This window comes from Pristis pectinata, chromosome 44 (assembly GCF_009764475.1).
Source record: "Pristis pectinata isolate sPriPec2 chromosome 44, sPriPec2.1.pri, whole genome shotgun sequence".
Taxonomy (NCBI): Eukaryota; Metazoa; Chordata; class Chondrichthyes; order Rhinopristiformes; family Pristidae; genus Pristis; species Pristis pectinata.
The window spans coordinates 556,514-569,940 of NC_067447.1; positions in this window are offsets into that span (position 1 = coordinate 556,514).

Consider the following 13,427-nt stretch of genomic DNA (forward strand, 5'->3'; position numbering starts at 1 on the left):
GTATTTTATCTTTTATTCATCACAAGCCCAGCTTTCCAAAGTGCAGTTGAAATACTTGAAACGCATTGAAACTAGGTAATATTTAAATTTTCAAAATAGGAATGTCGGGACATTCTGCTTTGCTTCATAGCCTTGCAGCATTTTCACACAGAGTACTGCAAGTTACTTTTGCTACAATGTTTATCTGTCACAGCACTGACATTAGACCCTCAAACTGTAATCTTCAACTTGTCAACATACCGCTGATATTCTTTACACGGGGATTTTTTTTATATTGCCGTTGATCAGCGCCTCAAGGAGAATTGTTGAGGCATCGCAGCTCCAGAGACCAAGTTTCAGTCCTTCCTTCCGTTGCTGTCCGTGGAGAATTGCACGTTCTCTTGTAAGGTGAATATTTTCTCTGTGTGCTGCGGTTTCGGTGAACAGACGTATGCGTGACAACTTGTGTGTGTGCGTATGTGTGTGTGTGTGTGTGTGTGTTTCTGTGTGTGTGTGTTTCTGTGTGTGCCTGTCTGTCTGTTTTTGTGGGTCCGTGCCAATGTCTCTGTCTCTGAGTATGTGTTTCTGTGTCTATGTCTGTGTCTGAATCTGTGCGTGTGTGGCTTTGATTGAGTGTGTGTGGAGTTTTCTGTGCGTGTTCGTGCATGTAGGAAGTGCATATGTGTGCGCACGCGAGCGCATGTGCTTGTCTGTGTCAGAATATGGGGAGAACCGTTCGCAGGATTATCAGATGGGCCTCAACTATGCCTGAATTTACCAGGCTACATGGTACACCGGTAAAGCTCCGCAACTCTTTTTCCGTTCCGTTGACGATTGCCTTGTGGCTCTTTCCTGCACCCACGCTGAGCTCGTCAATTTAATCGACTTTGCGTCGAACTTCAACCCTGCCCTCAAATTGACTTGGTCCATTTAGGAAAGCCAACCCACTTTTGTCGATCAATCGGCCTCCATCTCCGGAGACACATAAACCACAGACATGTTCAACAACCCTGTTGACTCCAGCAGTTACCTCAACTACACCTCTTCCCGCCCAATCACATGCAAGCATGCTACCCCCTTCTCCCAGTTCCTCCGCCTCCCCCGCATCTGTTCCATGTTGATATTTTCCACTTCAGGATAGCGAAGATGTCTTGTGTTTTCAGTAAACAAGGTTTACATAACAACAGCATGAATGCTGCCCTCGCCCGTAGCTCCCTCAGTTCCAGCAAGTCTGCCATCACCCGATTTCTCCCAACCCCTGACATAACATGGATAGTGTTCTCCTTGTCCTCACCTACCACCCCACGACATTCCGCATCCAACACAACATACTCCGAAACCCGTCATCTCTAACGGGATCCCACCAGCAGGCACATTTTCCCCTCCGCTTTACGGTCTCCTCACGACCTCCTTATCAAGTTGTCCATCTCCACAAGTGTTGTTCCCGGCACTTATCCCTGCAACTGCACGAAGTGCTCCAGCATTCCCTATGCTTTCCGAATCACAGCAATTCAGGACCCTAAGAGTCCATCCAGGTGAGGCAGTGCTTCAGCTGTGAATCATACGGTGTCATTTATTGCATCTGGTGCTCAAGGTGCAACCTCCCAGACATCGGTGAGATCGACGCAGATTCGGTGACCACTTCGTCGAGCACCATCGCTCCGTCCGTCGCAAAAGCAAAGATCTCCCGCTGGCCAGCTAGTTAAATTCCACATCCCACTCCCGTACTGACATGTCTTTGCACGACCTCGACTGCCACGTTGAGGCTAGTCGTGGGTTGGAGAAAGAACACCTCACATTCTATCTGCAATCTGACATCATCGATTTCTCTCACTTCCGGTAACCTCTCCTCTCTTCTGTCCCCTTTATCCCTCGCCATTTTCTTCCCTCATTCCTTTGATCCTCTACCCTTCACTTTCTCTTGAACCTCCCTCATGACCTGCCCATCTATTCCCCACCTCTTTCCCTTTATTCCACGGTCCACCACCTTCTCCTTGCGGAGTCCTTCTACTTCAGCCCTTTGACTCTTCTACCCATACACTCTCAGTTTCTTACATCTACTCCCCCTCCCCCAACCACCTACGTTCCCCCCTTACCTGGAATCACCAATGACCTGAACTCACCTGTCACCTGCCGGCATTTTCTCCTCCCTTATCCCTTCCCCTTCTTCTGCCTTCTTCCTCTCCAGTCCTGATGAAGGGTCCAGACCCGAAACGTCAATTGTTAATTTCTCTGCATGGATGCTGCCCGACCTGCTGAGTTGCTCCAGCACTCCAGGTGTGTTTTGCTCCAGAATCTAAAAGGAATGGTTTCAATTGGTTCCTAGTAAAGTGGCGGCAACAAAAAAATATAAGGACGTGAGGGCAATCCTGTCCTACCTCAAATGATCTCCGCGACAAGCATAATGTTCATCGTCAATGTAAGTCAGTGTAACTCCACCTCTGCAGTTTGGTCAGCTCTGCGATGAATTTGTTTGAGTGGTTGCATACAGGAGTTCAAAATAATCATTAACGGAACGATGTGATCTGAACACGATGTTTCAAAATGAGGTGTCAGCAAAGTTTTGCCTAGTTAGAACGGATACTGATCGGTGAACATAAAGTCCCTCCACGGGGAGGGAGACGTCAGAACACACAAGGCAATTTAAAATTAAACAACAAGGAAATATCAGTTCTAAATTTGGATTAACATAGACTGAACTGAAATGCTTAATTCGGACAACAGCAGCAGGAATTTCAGGGATTATGTACGGTTGTAGTCACAGCAGCAACTATGAGTGATTTACATGGACATGAAGTATTTTGTTATGGTCTTGTTCACATTCGACTTCCAATTAACATGAATCGTTTGGCCATCCCTGTACACACTGTAACATTCGTTTGCGCAAGACACAGTAACATTGGTTAGGGCACGCGTCACGTAGATTGTCTACAAAGCGGCATTCGACCATTCTATCCTCCAAGGAAATGTTGATGGACAGAATTTAGATCTAATATCAAAAACAATATGCCCATATGTAGTTGCTAGTCAAATATGTTCCCAGATTGCCGAACGCAACATTGACTGGAGACACAAGTGCAGCAGATTCTGGAATCTGGAGCAACAAAAAATCTTTTGAAGGAACATCGGTTCGAGCAGCATCCGTGGGAGGAAATGAATTGTCGGATTTCCGCGTCGAAGACGTACCTCAGAACCGAGAGGTCGCCAGTAAAGAGGAGAAAGGGGGTGCTGCGAAAGGAATCTGAGTTGATTGGCGCACTGAGGAGTGGTGTACGCTGATTGGCAGATGTGGCGGGTCGGGAAGGGGTACAGGTGTGGAGTTGGTAGGTAGTGGCATGTGAATGGTAGATGGAGGCAGACAAGGTCAGACAAACAATTCTGGGTTGGCAAATGCAGGAAAGTGGTGCGAGGGGTGTGAAGATTGAAATCAGCTGCAAGAAGGGGGCAAGCACAACCAGGTACCAGTGCTGCACTCTGGCATGAAAAGGTGATAATGGGAATGGCAGAAGGAACCATAAACAGAGAGGGAAGAGGGAACGTGTGGGGTAATTGTGTGTGGGTAGTGGGTAGGTGGAAACAGGACGGTCAGGGGACTAAGATGGGTGAAGGGTAGGTGGCGGGTATGAAGGAAAGGGGACAAATTGGGACTACAAGTGGAGAATCGGAAGAAGAGAGAGAGAGAGGCGGAAAACAATGGGGGGGGAGGGAAAAACTACACAGCGGAGGTGAGAATTACTTAAGATTGGAAAACTCGATATTCATGCCATTGAGTTGCAAACTACCAACGCATTCAGTTGTAGTTCACCGGCATATCCCTCCTCACCATTGGCAACATCAACAGCAGACTTTGCATCAAGAAGGCAACATCTGTCATCAAATATCCCCACCATCCGAGCCATGCCATCTTCTCGCAGCTATCTTCGGGAAAGAGGAACAGAATCCTGAAGTCCCGAACCATCAGGCTGAAGAACAGCTACGTCCCTTCAAATATTAGGTTCTTGACACAAACGGCAAAACGCTAATCACTACAATTAAGCAAGGCCATAACCACTTGGATCATTTTGCACGAAAATATACGTGATTGTTTTTGTTCTAATTGTATTCTTTCTTGTCAAGTTCTTTTTTCTTTACTTTTTTGTCGTGAGTGCTGCTTATATGATGCTATGTGGCTGAGCTGCTGCTGCAAGTAAGTTTTCCATTGCACCTTTGAATATATGTACTTCTGCATAAGACAATAAAATCCACTTTGAACTTAGCATTGACATACCCTGGAATTTCAAGCGTGTTTACTCGAGTTAGCGTTGGGCATCGTCCTGGCAGGCCATGGATGGCCAGCTCATTGTGGGAATGGGAAGGGAATTTTAAACGGTCTGCAACTCGGAGCTCGGCATTGTCCATTACGGAGCGAGCGCATGTGCTTTGCCAAACGGCCGCCCAGTCTGCACTTGGTCTCTCAGATGTGGAGGGGGTAAAGCCGGGAGCACTGAATTGGTACACCTGTTTAGAAGAGGTGCAATTTAACCTGCGCCTCACCTGAACGGGCTATTTAGGACACGGAACACATACAGTTCATCATAGGTCCCCCCTCCCCATCTGCTGCTGGTTCCAACTGCCATTGACCTCTCAGGGAATGAATATCATTCTGAATTCCTTTACTCATCAGAGTCCACGCTCGTTGCATTTTAACCCTCCAGCAGCTGTCTCCAGTCCTCACACACACCCCTCCATCCGGATTGCAGAGGCAGACGGAGTAATAGTTTTGTCTCTCATTGTCTCCTTGGATATGTCCATCTATCGTACCGCTGCCACTGTCTGCCAACTTCTAAACGACTCCACTCCTCAACCTAGGCACAAGCTGCCTGTCATCTTGTATATCTCCTCAGTCCAACACTCACTCAGGAATTATTTCTGTCCACTCCCCTCCCGCACTTTATTCTGCCAATCTCACTTCTCCACGGTCAAACCTAATGCACGGTTTCGACAATCCCTTTCCTTCCACAGAAGCGGCGCAACCCGCTGAGTTCTTCCAGCGGATGGTTTGCTGTAACCAAGTGTGAATGGCTTTGAAGTCTGATTTTATGGAATCAGATGACAGAGGACGTGGTTGATACAGGTACATGAACAACATGTAACCGATACCTGGACTGGTACATGAATATGAGAGGTATAGAGGGATACGTGCCAAACGCAACCAAATATGATTAGCTTGGATGGGTGTCCTGATCAGAATGGTCCAGTTGGGTCTGAGGGTTTGTTTCCCTGCTGTATGAACCGATGAATCTCTGAATCTATAAGCTTCAACTGGAAAAATAAACAATAATCGCAATTAAGTTAATGAACTGCTAAGATGATTCTTACTAATTCAACGTTAATAATACCCACGCGGCATGACCATCAAAATTTCCTTCCTCAAGATACCGATGAACAGTGTTTTATGTCACCATCGCAGATCTAATGTATTCACGGAGTTCAACGGAATAATCACAGTATCCAGGATGTCAATAAATCGGTATGGTATTTGCTTTATTATCTATCATGACTTAACCATCGGAGGAGCTATTGGCACACGATAAGCCTCAGCTTCAGCGATACTTGAAGCTAACTCATAGTTCCCAGCTTATGTGGTAAATATTGCCACCTTTCCCTCCCCGTTTATTGACCAATCTTTCAATTTCACACTATTAACTAACCGGGCACGGGTTGCTTCGTGAAAAATAGTTACATTTTATGCATCTAATTATTGCCATAGCTGATGCAATACGAATTATTGCAATAAAGTAAATGTTTCTTTTTCAGGCTAGTTACAAATAGTTCAGCGTGTCTGGATTTTGGACTGCGATCTTTGATATATCGCAGTTTTATTAAATTGTTTTTATTTCTCCGTATTGTTTACCTTATAAGGAGACTCTGTGTCTGATGGAGACTTGTAAATCTACGATGTAAACTTCCCTTTATTGGCAACAAATGTCACCGATCAGGATCTTATCCTCAGCGTTGGGTGGGGGTGGTGCCGCTGTCTGTCGAGATATAACAAATCTGCCAACAGAGATATTTGTAGGTGACAACTGAATAGGTTTAGTTGAAGAGAGGGCGGGAGATTGGAGCACAGATTACCTGGAATTACTTGACAAGGTCTTAGAGCGAGAAAACCGGCGGAATGGTAATTGAGACACGTGTGGGAAATTTAAATAAAGATTCGCATTGCTATTGGTTTATTATTGTCACTTGAACCGAGGTGCATTAAAAAAAAACTTGTCTTCCATACCGATCGGACAGGTCAATTCATTGCACAATGCAGTTACATTGAGTTATTAAACAGTGCATTGTTGTAGTACAAGTAACACAATAGCAGTACAAAGTAAAGTGTCAAAGCTACAGAGGAAGTGCAGAGAAATGAAGTTCAAGGCCAGTACAATGTAGATCGGGAGCTCAGAGTCCATCTCATTGTGTAAGGGAACCGTTCAATAGTCTTATCGCAGCAGGGTAGAAGCTGTCCTTAAGTCTGTTGGTACGTGCCCTTAGGCATCTGTATCTTCTTCTCGATGGAAGAGGAGAGAAGAGGGAATGACCTGGGTGGGTGGGGTCTTTGAAAAATAATGAAACTAAGACGTACAAATGAGTAGACTGTGATTAAGAACACGGGAGAATTCCGAATAACAGCTGAGATTGTGTGAAATACGTGTAAAGACGATGTCATTTGTAATCGACAACCGCGATCTAACATGCAGCAATGACAGCTGAAAGCCGGGAGCAGGGAAATCCCATGTTAGCTGGACACTCAGCCGAACCCATGGCAGTGTGAAGCGATGTCAGGTGGAGATTTTCCCCAATACTGAAAATAAATCATCTTCAAACTCAAGCAAATTTTCTTGGGAATCGCTTCCATTCACCCAGAGGATGCAGTGGCCACGTCAATAAAACAAAATCAATGTCCTTTTTTTTCTGATTGTCAGTTATTTTCGCAAGAACTGAAATGTTCATCGTCACAAACATCACAATGTCATACTCCTAATCTCACACCATCTTTGGGAGGACAAATCTACTTTTATTTTTCTCTTTTAAATACCTTAAATGGCCAGTCAGGGTTCAGCAATTTGATCAGCGCAGCTCTGAACTTAGTTTGAGTTGCTGCATAAATGTACGTGTTTGAACAGGAGTTCAGAAACATCAGCATGTGTCCGGTTTCATAGAGGATATAGTAAGGGTCGTTATATTCGATTTGAAACATCGAATTTACCCGATTGCTTAAGTAACTAACTGCAACAGTCAACCATAGCAGCAGGAAACTGCCTGATACAGCGAACATTAAAATGATAGATTTCCTTCTGTTATCTACCTCCGGATCGTTCTGATACTCCCCGCTGTGACTCCGCAGTCCCCGGCGCGCCCTACTTGCCACCAAAATGCTTCTAACGATAAAAGCATTAAACAAGACGTGTAACATAAAAGGTATCAAAATAATATAAGTGGTTTGAAACCTCAAGAATACAATGCCTACCGTCGAGAAAAAGAATGCCATTCTGGGGCGCATGCCCCAGGAAACACCATTGATTACTTGAAAACCTTCATAGGCAAAGAGAAAGGGTATGTTTTCCAAAAGAAAGACGGCCGAAATTGTCAGTGCAACAGCAACCGCAATTTTCGAAGTGCCGTATCTGGTGTTAAGATTCGGAAAACATATTGCGACAAAGCGGTGAAATGCGAAGGAAACTGTGAACCACACCGATATCTTTAGGCAGCAACAGTCCAGGTAAAAGAAGATTAGTTGAAGCACCGTCATGTAAAGAAATGTATTTTGAAGATGAACGGTCATAATGTGGCGTATCAGTACGCTGTTGATCATGACTAATAGGTCCGCAGACGCCATAGCCATCATGTAGACCGAGATAGATTTCGAAAGACCACAATGTCCTCTTGAAAGAATGACGATTGTCATAAGGTTAGCTGTAAAGAACAGGGGATGTGAGATTATCAGCATGGGTATCGTGATTAATCGCACAGTAATTTGTCAAGTATATCCTTATTGTTGAGACTCAGCCTAAAGCGTTTCTTCAAATTTCACTCTCCCCAAATGGTCATCTTGCCGAGCAATGCTGCCGTTTTCCTGCTTTCAATCACATAAGCCGTATCCTTAACGACTGATAGGTGAGACCGACACTGCAAATGCTCTGCGGATAATGCAAGATAGACTGGGGGAGGAAAATTGGAAGCACGGCTGATGCACAAATTGCGCTGTTAATGTTCTGAGGTAATCTCCGATGAATTGAAAAAGACCACCATAATGAAAGAACTGGCCACGCATGGTCCTCGAAATTTGTTAAGAGTACAATGTTGCATTTAGTCCCGTCATTTGAGAAGTTCCATAGTATAGGATGATACAGATTAACATATATGGGATCCACGGTGACGGTGAAGCTTTATATCGAGGAGACTGTCAGAGAGAGTGAAGGTTACAGAAATCAATTCTATAATTACGAACATACAACAGATATAAGTTTGCTGTTTGCAGTAACTTACCGGGAACACCAATTACTATCAGGATTGGATAGTAGATGTCCATCGCCAACAAAATTGCTGGTCGTACCATTTTCGGATACAACGAAGTGATCTGCCAACCGCGTAGCGGTGTCTCTCTGTGCGCGCTAACTCAAATAGTTCCCGCTTTATGCGGCGTATTCTTCACCAAATATAAACAGGATGCTCAACGGCTCGCCTCGTTTGCAACCACTGAACCAAAACTGCGCGAAATCCCACGGCAGACTTAGATTGCGTCATGCAATCTCTGAATTTTTTTTTCCATTGAAGTTCTCTGCGGGAATGATCTCAGGGGAATTGGGACATACGAAACCTACGGAACCTGTGCCGTAACGTTCATTCCCTATCGTGTCCAGCTCATATTGACGAGCCGCAGACCCCACACTGAATAACATTCCGTAACACACAGCAGTTAAGTGAAAATTACATACAATTTCACTGTTGATACATATTTTATTCCTCGGTGACCACACACAGTACATTGGCTTCAGCAGTGCCCCGCTCACATATATTTATATGTGGTGATATGGATTTGCAATTCATTGAGCAGATTGTATTTGGCCTCACTGTCGCATGTGTATTGCGTGCTTGCCTCCATTGCTTGAGAATTTTAATGTAAGAGACAGGAAGTTATATTACAGCTGTATAAACCTCTGGTTTGTCCGCACGTAGAGCGACTTGTGCTGTTTTAGTCTCCCCATTACGGGAAGGATGTGGAATTTTTGCAGAGCGTGCCGAGGAGGTTGACCAGGCTGCTCTCCAGATGAAAGGGTATTAGTGATATGGAGATGTTGGAGAAATTTGTAATGTTTTCTCTGGAGTGTGGGAGGGTGAGGTGATACATGGTAGAAGGCAATGAAACGATGAGATGCACAGGTAGGTTAGACAGTCGGAATGATTTTCACAGGGTAGAAATGTCAACTGCTGGAGAACACAGCTTTGAATTGAGAAATGGACTGTTCAGAGGAGATGTGTGTGGCAAGAATTTTTTAAACATGGATTGGTAGGTATCTGCAACAGGGTTGGAAGTGATTGGGTGGAATCAGACAGTGGTATTAAGAGGTTATTGGATAGGCACATGAATATGCAGGGAATTGAGCGACCTCCTCCCGTGCAGAAGGCATTATTTTAATTTGGCATCATGCTGCTCCCAATGTACTTCCAGAATGTCTTCGAATTTTCTTATATCTTAGCTGCACAGATATTTCATGAGCTCGTACCGCCTTTCCAAGTTCATTCTGCACGCTCGATATTTCGTAAGGTGTTGGCTTGATTGACGCACATGTCGTATACTTCCCTTTTCGTCCTCATCAAGCACTCAATCACATCTGTCACCCAAGATTCAATAATCACGCCGTCTATTCAAGACCCTGAACTCTTCATAACTCTCTTCTACAAAACTTCCATAAGTTTAGTGTTGATTTACTGGAGAGTATCTGCTCCCAGTTAACTTCTGCCGGTTCTTCTCTTGCGCTGCAGAAAAAAAGTTAAAATGAGATAATATATCCTTATTAGTCACATGTACATCGAAACACGCAGTGTTCTGCGGCTTTTGCTTTGAGTATGCTGGAGGCAGCACACGTGTCGCTTCCCTCGCAGCAGCATCGCAGCATGCCCACAACTGCCAACACCGTACGCTTTGGAACGGGGCACCCGGATCAAATGCCAGACAGACACGGGGAAAACGTACAAACCTCTTGCAGACAGCGGCCAGAATTGATGCCGGCTCGGTGGCGCTGTAATAGCGTTACATTAATTGCTGCACTTCGGATCTGAACCTGACGACCAAGGACATTGTTTCCTATAAATAACTAAAGACATATAGAATTTCTCTCACTGTTTCTAAAGTGTGCCCTCGCCAACACTTCCAAATTCTGCCTGTTTTCACTTCCGAAGATGATGTCCAACACAGCCACTTCGTTGGTCAAATTATCCTCAGGCTCTCTCCAAACCCATCATAAAAGTACTTAAATTCTGCTTCAGTTCATCCCCTTTCATTAAATCAATCCATGTGAATGTGGGGAATTTCAAAACACCAACTGCTGTATTCCCGCTGCTTTATAACTTTCCGCGATGTTTTCACATACTTGATGCTTTAGTTTCCGGTTTCCATTGGGGCGACTGTTGTGTTGGTCCAGGAATTTGAGTGCTGCTAGATTATTCTTAAATTCCACCCATTCGGCTTCGTTGGGTGATCAATGCTGGATATCCCCTCTGTGATATGATGCACTCCCCAAACAACAATGCAACACCCCCTCCTCTTTTATCCGCCAGCGCCCCACCCCATGACACTGGACGACACCACCCCCGATCACGCATGAATATCCTGTTCCCTAGAACATTAAACTCCCAGTCCTCCCCTTTATCGGAACACATTTCGGTGATTTGATTAAAATTGTCTTCAGAAGTCAGTGCAAGAAGAACTCGGGATACTTTTCTTGGAAAGATGATTGGACATGGAATTTCTTCACTTATGTAGTTTTCGCTCTTATCCATAAAACTAATGTTAGTTAATTATCAACAATCGCTGAACATTTTTATGGTGTTATTTAATTCAGATATGGTATTCAAGACTTAATGGTGACGAATCTGGTGCAGAGTGAAGGTTTTAAAATGAATTAATATTAAACCATTGGTTTTCCAAGTGGCCTTTGATTCATTGTTCTTTCCCTCGTCTAATTTTTAGTAAACCAATTGACGTTTACGATGAACACTTCTCACTCTGAATACATCCCCAGAGATCGTGTTGCCAACCTACTCATTACAGGAGTGGTTGAAGTGTGTGGAGGGCTCGGTATAAGTAATGCAGCGCTCTTATCGTGTTCTAAAGCACAGCTGGAAAAAAAAAACAATTTTCTATCATCAGGCTTGACAAGGATTCCTGCAATTGAGAAAACACACAAGTATAATTTGATCGACAAGTAGTTCAACGCGCGAGTTTTGTTCATTTCCTGTGTTCAGCCAGTTGCGTCAGTGAGAATTGCAACGTGAAGTTCCAGGAATAGAACATGTATGCCAGTCAAAGAAATTGGTTTCTTTGTCGTGCAGTTAATAGTCACCGTAAAACTCAAAATTCGGAGTAACATAAGAATTAGGAAGAGAAACATCTTCCATTCCCGTTGTTATCCTTACTCCTGTCACATCCAGTTCTAGAATCCTATGTCCTGCAGAAAAGCACTCTGAGCTCAAATAGCACATGAATTAAACCGCACAGTGCAGCATCTAAGAATTGGATCTTTTTTTTCATTAACAAACGCGATATACATTAAACATGACAGGAAAGTAAATGAATGGCGTGGCACCAGCAATGTTGTAAGAGTTCCCAGATCTGATTTTATTTAAAGCAGGGGACTTTTTGTTGACCACTGCAGAGCACTATGTTTACAGGGATATTGGCAATTAAATACGTTATTATTGCATTGCATCTGGAGCAAACAAGGAATTATTGAGTCAGGCAGTAGTCATGTGCTGTTCAAAACATCCCAGCTGCTGGGGTAACTTGGCGCGTCAGACAACATCTGTGGAAAGGACGTTTGGGGTCGAGGCCCTTCCTCGAAACGACAGAGGTTCAGGGACAGCGGTTCGGGTCTCCCGCCTACCTGCTATGTTGTTTTCACTTCTGATTGTTTCCGCACACGGCAAGTGTCACAAATCCACTTCTTGGCAAATGTATTTCATATTTTATTTATCACAAGACCCAGCTTTCCAAAGTGCAGTTGAAATACTTGAAAAGCATTGAAACACGGTTATATTTACAACTTTCAATATAGGTGTGTCGGGACATGATCTAGGATGTGGTGCATCCAGAGTTTCGCAGTTAGCTCTATTTTTTTACAACGGGACCTTCTGTTTTGCTTCACAGCCTTACAGCATTTTTACACAGAGTAGAGTAAGTTACTTTTTCTACAATTTTTATCTGTCACAGCATTGATATTACACCCTCAATCTGTCATCTTCAACTTGTCCATATCCCGCTATTATTCTTTACACGGGCATTTTTTATATTGCCGTTGTGCAGCGCCTCAAGGACTTTGCAGCGGAGCTCCAGAGACCAAGTTTCAGTCCTTCCTTCCGTTCTGTCCTTGGGGAATTGCAAATTCTCTTGAAAGGTGGTTGTTTTCTCTGTGTGCTGCGGTTTCGGTGAACAGACGCATCAGTGTCTGCTTGTGTGTGTGTGTGTGTGTGTGTGTGTGTGTGTGTGTGTGTGTGTGGGTAGGTGAGTGGGTGGGTGGGTGTGCTTGTGTGTGTGTGAGTGTGTGCGTGTGTCCGTGCTTATGTCTCTCTCTCTGAGTGTGTGTTTTTGTGTCTATGTCTGCGTCTGAGTGTGTGCGTGTGTGGCTTTGATTGAGTGTGTGTGGGGTTGTGTGTGCGTGTTTGTATATGTACGTGTGTGCATGTGTGCGCGCGCCAGCGCGTGTGCTTGCCTGTGTCAGAATGTTGGGAGAACCGTTTGCAGGGAATTTATATGGGCCTCAACTATGCCTGAAATGTACCAGGCTCCATGCGTACACCGGTAACGTTCCGCAACTCTTTTTCCGTTACGTTGACTATTGCGTTGTGACTGTTTCCTGCACCCACGCGGAGCTCTTCAATTTCATCGACTTTGCCTCCAACTTCAGCCCTGCCTTCAAATTGACTTGGTCCATTTCGGGAATCACACCCACCTTTCTGGATCGATCTGCCTCCATCTCCGGAGACATATTAACCACAGACATCTTTTACAAACCCATTGACTCCAGCAGTTACCTTAACTACACCTCTTCCCGGACAATCACATGCAAGTATGCTAGCCCCTTCTCCGAGTTCCTCCGCCTCCGCCTTTGCATAATGATACTTTCCACTTTCGGATAGCTAAGATGTCCTGCTTTTTCGGTAAACGGGGTTTACCTTACAACAACATGAAAGCTGCTCTC